Genomic DNA, 13093 nt, shown 5'->3' on the forward strand with positions numbered 1-13093 from the left:
GAGGCCCACCTAGTTCCCAGGAAAATTACCAGACACAGTGCACCAAGCGGCATTTTCCCTGTGCATCAGGCTGACACAGCCAATAACACAACCAATAAACTACTACCAGAGCTGAATTTAGTGTTCAAGGATGCCACATTGGCCTGATAACTCCAATTCACCTGTGGAGCCACCTAATCCTGCTACTGCACTGTGGCTTCTGCCTTCAGCAATGTGCCCTGCCTCTGTCTTAGATATTTCTGCTGCTAGTGCATAGGTGGCTTCTGTGCTCCTGAAGCAGTATCTGGGGTGGAGAGGCACAGCTGGCATCAGTTTTGACTTTCTCTAAATACTGAGGTTTAGTGCACAGGAGTTCAGTTGATGCTGCTGGAACAGCTGAGCCATGCCTGCAAGAAGAGTGGGGCAGACACGTAGAGATGCAAACAGCTATGGTATCCTGGCATGAATCATTTCCCACATCTATTTTAGATCAGCCTTTTGCAAGTTACACGACACTTTCCCAGACATCTGGTCAACTTTTCCTCTATTTACATCATCTCCAAATTTTGTCTCCAATACAGAGGTCTGAATTTCCATTAAGCAGTAGTTGCTTTAATATTGCTTTTCAGTGGTTTTGTAAAATGGAAAGGAAGTACCGCAACTCAGCACATCAGGACATCTGCAGGCAAAGTCCATCATATTTATTTAGGCTGCAGCCTTCTAGCCATTTATCCAGAAAGGAAACTGTGTAGAAGGCACAACTTAAAGACTCAGTAAAGATGTTTCCTTCCATCTTGACTCATCAGCTGACACATCCCATATGCTCTCTTTTGCTTATTATTAATTTAACTAACAATAGAAAGTATATTTAATGAATTATGATCCTGTGACAACAAATTAGCTAGACTAGTATGTATAAAGGTCTCTCTTTAAACTTTAATTAGTTTAACAATGGTGTGCCTGCTGCCTGTGTTTGCATTTCAAGAAAACATGCAGCAGCTTAGAAGCAGGATGCTTTGTATTTAACATGGAAAGTGTCTCTTAGTCCAGGCTTATTTATAAAGCAATTTTCTAATAATGATCTAGATTCAGTGGAGTTCAATCAGGGATGGAGTTACCCTGACATACATAAAATGAATATATTAAACCACTTATCAAGTAACTGACTGCACAAATAAACATAAAGGATGGGGGGAAGGGAGATGAAGCCTGCCAAATGAGGAAAGGCTGAGAGAACTGGATTTGTTCAGCCTTGAGAAAAGAAGGCTGAGGGGAGACCTCATCACCATGTTCTGGTGTTTAAAGACTGGCTACAAAGAAGATGGAGACTCCCTTTTTACCAGGAGTCACATAGAAAGGCATGGGGTAACGGGCACAAGTTACTCCTGGGGAGATTCCGATTGGACACAAGAGGACAATTTTTCACAATGAGAACAATAAGCCATTGGAATAATCTCCCCAGGGAAGTGGTGGATTCCCCAACACTGGACAAAGATTCAGCTGGACAGGATGCTGGTCCATCTTGTCCAGACTGTGCTTTTGCCAAGAAAGGTTGGACCAGATGATCCTTGAAGTCCCTTCCAACCTGATATTCCGTGATTCTATGATTCTATGAAGAGAGGTGACTCTTGAATTAGATCCCTTTCTCCTGAAAACCCTCTCCTCTCCCTGCCCCCTGCCCAAAGCTGGGGAAGGTGGCAGGCTGCACCGTGTACAACACGTGCTCACCTGCCTTCCCTGGAGAACCCTATGGGCTGCACACTTTGCTGCTTCTGTAGGTCTGAGTGCGAGATGCACTGCTCATCATGCATCACGCAACAAGCTCCCTGTCAGTACCTCTGTCCTCTCTCTACTTCAGGGTTTCCCCCCACCTCCTCCTGCCTCCTCTCTCCCACTCGCTCTCTCCGCCCCGTGTCTCCGTCCTGTAGCACATGCATGCCTTCGCCCCACAGCACACTCTCCCCGTCGAGGCCAAGGGGAGGAGGATTCACCACTGCCCTCTCCCAGTCTCCCTATTCTCTGTAGTCTCCCTTTCCATGTGGCAGTTCCTTCCCTGCCCCAGACTCCCTTTGATGTTGGCTCTCCGAGACTCATTTTCCCATGCCACCCCTCCCTGTTTCTTCCAACACATCCATGTGCCCCTCACACTCCCTCCTCCATCTTCCACCTCTGTCCCAGGAGGACATGACCCAGGCTGGCCCCTAGGAAGAGGGGGGGTTGTTGTGAGAGCACAGGACAAGTCAAACAACCCTCCCTCTCTGGGCAAGTCCCTCTGCCAGAAGCAGGAGATGTCTGAGTACTACTGCAGAACTGGTGCTGTGTCTGGTGTCATGACCAGTGGTCTCTTCCCCTGCCATGTCTTTTATGCAGCTTTCAAACAGGCATCTCCTTGTCCTACTAACACATAAGAAAACTTGTACCAAATAAGCCTTGCAGAAGTTTCAGCAGCTCAGTCTTATCTATAGCCTAAAAAGAGCCTTGTTGTCCCAAAAAATGCAGACTGGGCCTTCGATGCTTGCATTATGCCAAGGCATTAAATACTGAGTGGTTCATATTGCCAAAGAGATGTTAGTTGGAAGGGACCTCTGAAGGTCATCGAGTCCAACCCCCTCTGAAATTGGGACTTTTGCCGACATTAGATGATGTTTCTTCAAATCTCTACAGCTAATTCAAAGCAAGAGGTTTGAAAGATTTCTGAAAGATGCACACTCAGTACAAGGTGGCACACTGTCTCTTGGAAGAACAGCCTGCATTCTCTGTCCTTCACAGCTGGTGGCCAGCACTCATGCTTCACGTGACCTCGAAACAAAGGCAGAAGTTAACTTCTTGTTCACTGTAAACGATCATAAACAATTTTTGTTTAGTTTAATGTCTTTGATTACATCCCAGCATTTCAGAGTCATCAAAGCTTCCTTTTTATTAATCCTCTAAAACAGCAAAGAGTACCAGCTGCTGTTTAATTAACCACACACCAAATCAATAATTTTCTTACAACCATTTTAAAAGTCTCACACATTTTTCAGGTCTTCAAGGGTGTGATTCATCTGACTGAAATAGTTGTATAGTACTGTTTCAGATGTATAGTGTTTGGCAGTCAGCCGTTTCATCTACTTCTTTCTCTTCACACAGAACTTCAAAAGCTTGAGAGGCATCTTAGCTCACCAGGCAACTGCTCTTGGATGACCAGACACAGAAAGACACCTATATTGTCCCTCATGCAGCTGTATGGGAAAACCTATTTATCTAGGGCCCTTTATGATTTGTTTCCTGTTATTAGTCCCATTTTCACCATCTCCATGCCAGAACCATGACTGCACTAGCTGGGCACCTTCAGGAAATGAAACACCACCCCCTACACACTTTTCCAATGCCTGCCTGCTAGGTAAAACCAGAAGGAAGGAGGGAGAATGAGGGATAACAGATTTTCTGTAGGATCACCAAGTCAAATCAGTTTAGTGTGACAATGGAATAAATTAGATTAGCACTGAAGGGAGACAGAGGTAGGGCTCAGGAGGTATAGTTAGGGACACTATGCATAGACGGGAGTTTGAGATCATCACAAAATTTAGCCCCCATGTCAAAGCGTGGGACAGTGTCTAGGACAGAAACATCCTTCCACAAGCTGGCAGTGTCACCACCACCCTCTAAGTGTGTGTGAGGATCCTGGAACCTGAGAAGACCCAGTGGTGTGCCTGCTGCACCCTGAAGAAGTTAATCAGAGCCACTGGAAAATAAACAGAACAATTTATGAACTTCACCTGGGGGCCAGAATTGAACTATGAAGCGTTTCTGCTTGAAAGTTCATGTCCCACAAATAATAGCATCTTTAATCCTAGTCTTAAAGCTATGCAGAAACAATATCACAGTACACAGGACCATGAATGTCACAGGTAATGGCTTCAGTTTTTGGGCCACAGATCCATTTTGTGGACATAAATTCTACAAAAATTCTCAGACCCCAAGTGTGGGACTCCAGACCAGGCGTAGATAGTACTTTATCACAAGTAGAGATGAGCAGTTTCTTCATAAACACTTTGAAAAAAATGTTCATCTTGCACATCGCATTCATTTTCATCCATGGACAGTCCCCACCGGCTCATCTTGGCATGATTTCAGCAGTCAACTTACACAAAGGATCTTAGCTGGGCACCCTCACTTTCTACTTTATTCTCTCTCTCCACTTAATGCCTGCCTCCATGGACCATTGCATCTCACCTTCTTGAGATGTTTGCCAGCTGTTTCACAGCAGCACTGCAACCACACTCACTGCCAGACCTACGCCACAGAAGAGCAAGGCCTTGGTATCCTTAAGATATGTTACTGATGCTAGTACCACTCTGGAGGCATGGGGTCCACACCACAGGCCAGAGATGCTCAACACCATTTTTGTGGCATGCTGTATCCTTCGCAACCTGGCCCAAGTGCCCATCACACCTTGTGGGAGTTGAGGGATCACCTGCTCTGAGGGAAGAGGGGGAGCAGTAGGGAGGGGGGCTGCAAAGGCTGATGAATGGTGCTGGGAGACATAACAGCAGAGAGGAGATATCACAAGTGACAGCCACAGGACAGCCTTCAGGAGAATGTTTCCTTGGCTCAGCAAGCTCAGGACTGAGCAACAGCCATGCCCTCTTCTTCAACCAGCCAAGAGAGACCTGGCATCCCAGGGCACAGCAACCAAGTGAAAAAACTCAGAGAGAGAGTTCAGGTGGAAATAAAAAGGAATTTACCATGTGACACAGTAGAAAGAGGAGAGTGACCTCAGAAGTGTATGAGTAGGCTGATTTCAGGCCATTTTAGGTGCACTGTAGCTCACCATCTGTCCCACCGCTCCCAGTATGAGGTCACTTCCAGGGAAGGTAGCAGGGACACTGAGAGAGCAGTAGAAGTGCAGGCACCTACTCTGAGGAAGGCACCTAATCTAATTTTGGCCTGGATGAATCTCAGCCAAAATCACTAGATGAATTCCCTAAGCCCCAGCAATACAAGAATGCTACAGCTCAATATTGTATAGGTGCTTAGTGGCCCCTAAAAGCAGGAGAAAGGGCTGTTTTGTTTGGTTTAGGTGGCTGGGAGTTTATATGAAGGCTGGGAACTCAGTTTAAATGCTAATTGGCTCATAAACAAGCCTGAGTTAAATAAAAGAATCAACTAGCATCAGCTGAGCTAGATCAGTTTAAAAATTAGGCCTTTTGTTAATCAGAGGGAGTTTGTACTGGGATAGGCCAGGCATTGCTCCAAAAGCAGCATCAGATTAAACCTCCTACTCGAAAAACACTCATTAAAAAGCAACTTCCATTGAAAAAGATCCCACTTGTCGCTACCAGCCATTGTTAGGTAGTGAAACAGTGACAGATATTTTTGAAGAGTATTATGGGAAATAAATATTTATTTAGCTGTCTAAAGTAATTAATCCCTGCTGTTTGCTTTTATGTAAGCACATACAAGGCAAGACTGTCTTTGTACTTCAATTTTAGCAGACAAGTCTGTGTAGAGGCTCCCATGGTTTTTGAAGGCAGTAACAAATTCATGCCTAATACTTTCTGTGCAACTTGAGAATGCCAACCATCAAGCAGTAATAGACTTTTCCTATCCTCATTCACTTGCAGCAGGAAGGAGATATATGAAGGGGAAAGGACAGAGAGGAGAAAGGTTAGAAAGCAAGAGACTGCAAGTGACATGGAGGGCTGCAAGAAGCTGGCATGCAGTTGGCGTGGGATCTGCTGAAGGAAATCACTTTCATGGAGTATCAGCTTGAGAATCAGAAAAAAAAAAAAAGGAACAAGAATGAAAGGGGATTAAGCTGTAAAAGCACAAGAAAAAGGATCAATAGCCATCTTGGATGTATTTTCTGGGAAGCTGGCATGGATAGCACAAAGATGTTACTTAGTGAATATGTTGGCATCTTCCCATTTACAAGTTATACAGCCAAAGTGCAATTAGCACATTCAGAGGAACAATAATTAAACAATACCAAACAGGCAGTCCATAGACTGATGTAAGCATATGTCAAAAATAGAGATATAGACCCTAGCTCAGTTCTTACATGAGTGCCTCTCTGCCCTAAGAATCACTTGAACAAGGTATACCCACATTGTAGCATATGAGCTACAGATGATAACTACATATGAGCTTGATAACATGCAGATTGTTTTTGCTTTTTAAATTTTAGCAGGTAAATGTCATTGCTACATGTTTAAAATCAGAAGCAATTTTTAAAAAAGTAGCTCAAGTGCTAAGTTCCATATTTCTTTTTCCCCAGAAGTATTTTATTGCAGAGTAAAATGACAGATGCAATTAGATAATGTTGAGCAGATTATAGTTTGAGAATGTTATGCTGTGTTACATATTCACGAGTGAACAATAGCAAGGGAAAAAAAAAAGAAGAGATGGGTATCTTTTCTTAGTACCTATTTTTAAAGTTGGACTAAGAAATATGTCTTTTCTAGGTAGGCAAATATTATGGGGCTTTATGAATTCAGTTGTGTTATCTCTTCTCAGCTACATGAGGAAGCTTTTCTGACTCAGTTTAGTTTTAAAAATCACTCTGGTATTACTGGAAAAAATTTAGAAATGACCAAGAGCTGGATTTGTGACAACATGACAGTTGGGCTCAGACTCACTGAGCTTATTTTCCACTGATATCAAGAAGCATTTGCAAGCCCACACATTTTACTTTGTTGACCTATGTCTCAACACACCTACCAACAGTGAAAATATATCCCTTACACTGTGGAGCAGGTACCTATCAATACAAATAGAGTATAGGTTAGGAAATATTATTCCATTAAACCGAGCCCTTCTGGAGACATCCATCTTCCAGAATAATGAAACAGGGCAAGAGCTGGTCCTTATTCCTGGTATATATTTTGTGCTTAAAAATTAGTTATCTAAATCTGAGTTACTCTAGTCTTTATACTTAATGGCAAGAAGGACACAACTTTCACAGGGTGATTTGTTTTGCCCATCTTGGACCACCTGTTAAGATGATATGCTTCATCTGAAGGAGAAAAACACCTTTTAGTTTCTCTCTGTTGACTATAAAAGGAACTCAGGATAACTTTTTCAGATTTGAACAGACATCACTTTGAGATACCTAACTGAGATGTAAAAAGTCTGATTCTGTGGGAAGAGCACAGAGAAAGCACATTATGCCTTCCCTCCTCATTTTGTACCCACACAAGAGCCAGGCACAATCAGACTCCTTCTTGAAAAATTATTTTAGCCAGAAGTGCAGTTTTACCCAGTTTTATCCTGCCAGTAACCTAAAAGATCATACAAAGTTAGCTGATCCTTCCCCATCCTTTGCAAAGGAGAGTGTGGCCTCCCCTCAAGGTCAGCTCTTCCAGGCTCACACAGACACCCAGTGTGATTTGGCAGATTTACTTTCACCAGCCCTAAGGGAACTGTATAAAGTATCCAAAGTATCCACTCTTCCATCGCACTGTGCTGGGACTGCCCTGGCAAGTTGCTGAGAGTGAGATTTTTGCATTGATGGACACAGTTAAGGGCAGACCAGCGAACCTTGGAGATGGTTTTAATCTTGTTCTTTCCTGGCAAAAGTGCTCTCATTACAGTCCCAGCAAGGCAGCAGAATGCAAGGTCTGCATCCCTACCAGCAATGTACAACTAGACCCAAGGCTATGAAACTCACCTGCCCAGGAAACAAATGCAAAGGGCTTCACTAATTAAATATGGCAGTACTCTACCCCTTCCTCGCACAACTCAAGGAAATCGCTTTACTCAGAGACTCAAAAACCCAGCTTCTAAGTCACTGGACACAAGCACGAATACATTTTGTCCTGGTTTGAGGTAAAACAAAACCAATTTTCTGTTCGGTAATTTTACTTTTCAGTTAAGCCTCTTCTAAATAACTGAACTCTCTGAAATTAACAGACGCTGCCCTCTTCCAGAGGGATAAGACCTGATTGTTTCTAATTTATGCCACAGCATGGTATGCAGAGAGGCTCTGGCTTCTATTTATTGCTATAACACCCAAAGCAGCTAACTTTGTTATGTGCCCCATTGGAGGGTCAGAATCGGAAAAGTGTAGAGGGGTCGCACCTGTGGGGAGGAGCAGACAGCACAGGTGACCCAAAACTGACCAACACGGTATTCCATTCCATCTGCCTCACGCTCAGTGTAAAAGCAGAGGGATCAAAGGGCCAACTCTCTTTCTTCAATAGCCAGTGCCCAAGGAGGACTTCGTTCATCTGCCTTTGATCCCAAGCCGTGCGTTCCTGAATCCAGATCTGGAATCCAGTTCCTGTCCATCACCGAGTCCAGTCTGGGACTTTCTCAGTGCCAGCTGGTGATGTGATCATGATCCTGGGAGCTTGATAGAGTTTTGTATATATTGTATATATTTCATTATTTTCTTTTTATTATTTTATAAATATTTTCATTAAAGTAGCTTGGTTTTCTTTTAAACTCGTGTTTTTTCTCTCTCTTCCTCCTCTCCCTGGAGAGGGCAGGGGGGAGAACATCCATCGTTCGTTTCAGTGGCCAGTCCGTCCCAAACCACAACACATTTCAACGTTTTCTGTACCTTTAGGTTCACTCTTTCATTCCCAGAATAGCATGCATTATAAGTAGCCAGTTCCCCACATTTCCTGGCATCCCATTTCGCTTTGCCTGTAAACCCATGTTATTTTCATTAGCTGACCAGTCAGTCACTCTGCCACCTGACTTAACATGACAGCCATTCAAATCTGTCACATTCTCTGGAGTCATTGGATGTTGCTCTCAGATTAGTAAACAGATGTTATCAATACCCCATAACAGGCAGAGAGTGTGCAAGGCATCTCATTTAGAAGAAAGAGTGATTTAAATAGATCTTACAGAAATTGTAAGGAATGCTGTGAATATGCTCAATATTGAATTCACTTCAGTGTGGGAACTGAATACTTTGATACGCCTAAAGAAAAATTGCCTGCTGTAGTTACAGTGGATTTTATTCCTTATTTAATAGAATTTGACTTTAAAATGACAACCAAAAAGTATTTCATTCCCATCCACAGATTTTAAATAAACAGTTTATAAGATCCACTCCACTTGGAATTTGTGAGAGACGCTCTTAGCCTTCAAGGAGGAAATTCCAGTTCTGTTTCAGTCCATATGGCAAACCTGTGACAAGTCCCTTTTTCCTCTTTAAATTTCAGTGTCCCCATCTGCAAAATGCCTACTACATTTCTTGCTTATTGTTTAATTTCATCCCCTAATTAATTTGATGAAGCCCCTCTAAATTAGTAAAATTTATTCAGAATAACACAGCCTTTATTTTGATCAGTTTTGATCCCTTTCAGCAGGTAATCCTTGATAATGTAATCACTGGGTATAGAAGGTTTCATTTAATAATGAAAGACAAAAATTCTAAAAGAGAGAGACAGGAGGAAGCTACTGGAAGACTGGAGTGATAATAAAAGATGACTACAACCCGAAGTTGCATTACTTAGAGATTATTATTGATATTGCAAGAACTACCATATGCTTTGCAAGCTGTGACAGTCACCCTTGTAGTCACATGGATGAAATGATCAACTGCTTTTTGCATTCAAAGTGATAGGAACAAACTTGATCCAAGGAAGAGAAGCTGCTGTGTAACAAACAGCACAGGGGCATCATGTGGCCTAATTACCGTTGTAAGGGAGGAAGGTCACTTGGTTTGGTTTGGTTCAGATCCTCAGCTGAAGTGCTGCAGGCAGTAAGTGCAACATTTATTTACTAATGTATTGCCGAGGAAAAAGCTAAATGAGTTCGGGAACTTGCCATTTCATTATGTCATGCAATCATGCTTATGCTTCACGTTGCACATTTGACACCATTAATGACAGCGATGCACTGTCGGGCCCTTAGCACAAACATGATGAGCCTGGTCTGAGTGGCAGACAGGACTAAAGTAAATTGCCCAGGCTTTCCCAGTCACATTTAAGTTAGAGACTCAATGCTTATATAAAGGTCTTGTCTTCTTATAGCCTACTACAACCCCTGTGCTACATCCTTTGCACCCTGTATAATTCTGAGGACGAGGTGGCAGAACCGCTTCCAGATGGGATATTTAATACCATCACAGTGGTCCTTCGTCTGTGATGGCATAGCTACTTCAGGAGGCACCAGAGTGCATCAAATCTCGGCACACTTGAGTGCACCCTCGACAGACCTTGAAGCATGGATCGAAAGGTATGCCTCAGAAATCTCCTACTGACCTCATTTTGGATTCAGACCTGACAGGATTTTAATCCCCCCTGCAATCATGATGGCTGTGCTCTCAGCAGAAGTAATACACTCTCATTATTGGTAGACCTTCAGCTTCACAGACCATAACAGCATCGATCCTGTCACTGCACATGCAGAAAGTCCATACTGGGGAATCTCTGCATGGACAGTAACTCCTTGTGCTCACTGTCAGACCTGGAGAAACATGAGACAAATGCCGTTTGCTGTAGGACTTCTAGTCCAGCGTCTCCTCCTTAAAAGGAAGAGCTATTCTGGGGCAGGCACAGGGAAAGGAGATGAAAAGTGGGGATATGCACAGCTCCATGGCCTGACCCAGACACTATGGCATGTGCAGCAAACACGCTGCTCTGACAACAGATGAAGCTCTGGGCTTCACTCATTCCTTCCTCACCTGCTGGACCTTGTCGTAGCTGAAAATGGGGGCAGCTCAGAGGGACTCCTTGTTCCATCTCCATCACAAAGCGTGGGGCCTTGGGTAACTGGATATTTCTCCACTAAATCTGATTTCACACTTGCAATTGGAAAGGGTCAGCCCCCTTCAAAACAACATATCTTATCTATTTTGGAAACATAAAGCGAAAGAGACTTTATTTAACAGTGCAACACATACAGGCATGTCTTCTATTTACTCCTTTTTTTATTTATTTACTCCTACATGAGGTCATTGAAACTAGCAAGAACTTTACAAATCATTTCATTTTTCACCATTGCTTATTAATCATTAAATAAGAGTTGGCACTCCACATAAATAGACTACATATCAACTGGAGCTTTAAATGGGATTATATCAATACAGTAGAAGTAGAGAAACATTTTTTTAACTTCCCTCAGTGTAGTCAGAGAAGGCAGCATCGATGGTTTCATTTTATTTGTATAAAGTTTACCTATGTGATTCCCATGCACCAGCGCTGATTTGCAGCACAGGCAAGGATTTGCATCTGAAGTATTTTGACTTAATTTTTCTTATTTTTATTAAATCACAAAAACTTTCACTAAATTTAGGGGTTTTTTTCCTAGATGTTTTATTTTCTCTTGAATGTAATCTGAATTTGGGGGCAAAGAAGACATGGCAGAGTCCCTTTATATCACCTATATCTTCAAACAACCAGCAAGAGAACTGAGACAAAAAGTAGGCCAACTTTTTTTCTTAAGGTATAACTGTTCTTTTTTGTCAAGCTTGATCCAGTGTGGAAGTTTCATTTAAATGTGACCTGCAAAGCAAAAATGAAATGCAAGCACAAACTTCTGCACTGAATATCTCCAGGCTGTGGGGTGCAAGAAAACCCGGTACAGAAACAGCTGTAATATTTTAGTGCACGGGTTTTGGGGGGAGGATCCTGGCATAAAACCTCCCAACACACTGCAGAGGCCCCAGAATTCATCCTACGTTGTCTGCAGATTGACTGTCTCAGTTGAAATGAGAATTTGTGGAGTCACTCTCTGAATGTCCACAGTGCCACATGCTGAGATTTTTTCAGTGAGCTAAGAACAAAAGGAAATTTCACCAAGGAAAAAGAATTCAAAGTTCTTAAAAAAATACCTGTGATAAATGTCTTTTCTGCTTTGTCTAACATGTGACCTGGGGAGTCCTGGAAGATTGAGGACTGTACATGAAGGTGTGTGAGGGAGAAGTGAGTAAAGCAAGACTACTGTTAGTACATTCAAATCCAATTTCTGAAGTCTGCATCTCGATCAGGAAATGTATAGAAGCTTCTCAGTGGAAAAACATCATAGAAACCTTGGTCCAGGTCCTGCAGGTGCCAGCACCCAGTCAACAATGCTGAAGCTGGAGCAGAGCTTTTCATACCAGAGTGGAGCAACTTCTCCAGTTCCTGGGGAAGAAAAATGCAAGCAGAATTGAGTTGCAGATGCTGTAGGTAGAAGAAGAGAAATGCGTAGATATTGACAAGTACTGCCTGTCCCAAAGAAGGTGAGGAAATTGGTAAGAGACTGAAAAATACCCCACTCATTTGTGTCTTTGAGGCAATGTTTTAAAACTTTTGGGGCAAGACCAACAGTTAGGTAATGCAGATTTAGATATTTGACTGTTAAATGGGTTGACACTCTGTGTAAATGAACTCTACCATGCCATGCAGGGCTTTGGAGGAGACCACTTTCACAGTTTTTGTGTAGTGAAGGGAACTAACATCTGTGACCTTCGGAGCGTTAAAGCAAGGGTTTATATGGAGAGCAGTCCCTGCCTTTATTCCCATTGAAACTTGGCTCTCCCATCCCCTACCCCAAAATCAGCATCCACAGTGCTGCCTCCTCTGAACATGCCTGTAGTATTCCCACCCATGTGTCATTTGCTGACACTAATTGAAAACAGGGACCTTGACAAAATGGTCTACATTGAGAGAAAGAAAACATTAGTGTCATTGTGATGCTAATAGAGGATGCTATAGTTAGAGTGGGAGGAAAAGGAAGGGGGGTTATGTGCATGCACCTCTTTTGATTTATCCATGGTACTTCCATACATTTTTCATTTATAGGAAAGAAAAGTGGTCTTTTTTTCAAATTACCTTGATAATGCCAAAAAAAAGAAGAATCAGGCGTATGTTCAAATGTTTCAGGCTTTCCACAGTTAAAAGAAAGCTGAATTTAAACTAAGGAAACGTACCTTTTTTTTTGTTTCAGCCTGTCCTTGAATCATTCTTTTAAAACACCAGCTCATTATAGTCAAAGGTCCTAATTTTAAGAATGTCAGACTCCATGGGGGTTTCATCGGCTCTTTGTTATTCATTTAATGAATGGTCCGGACCTTCATTTTGATCAGCCAGGTACTTTTGGGAATGAACCTTGAAGTGAAGGTGGACATACATTGCTTTCCTGCTATCGAGTTAGATTCCAAGCTGTCACAGTATATAAGAAGAAATTCCTG

The sequence above is a fragment of the Charadrius vociferus genome, unplaced genomic scaffold (genome assembly GCF_000708025.1).
Source record: "Charadrius vociferus isolate BGI_N301 unplaced genomic scaffold, ASM70802v2 scaffold176, whole genome shotgun sequence".
In the NCBI taxonomy this organism is placed as follows: domain Eukaryota; kingdom Metazoa; phylum Chordata; class Aves; order Charadriiformes; family Charadriidae; genus Charadrius; species Charadrius vociferus.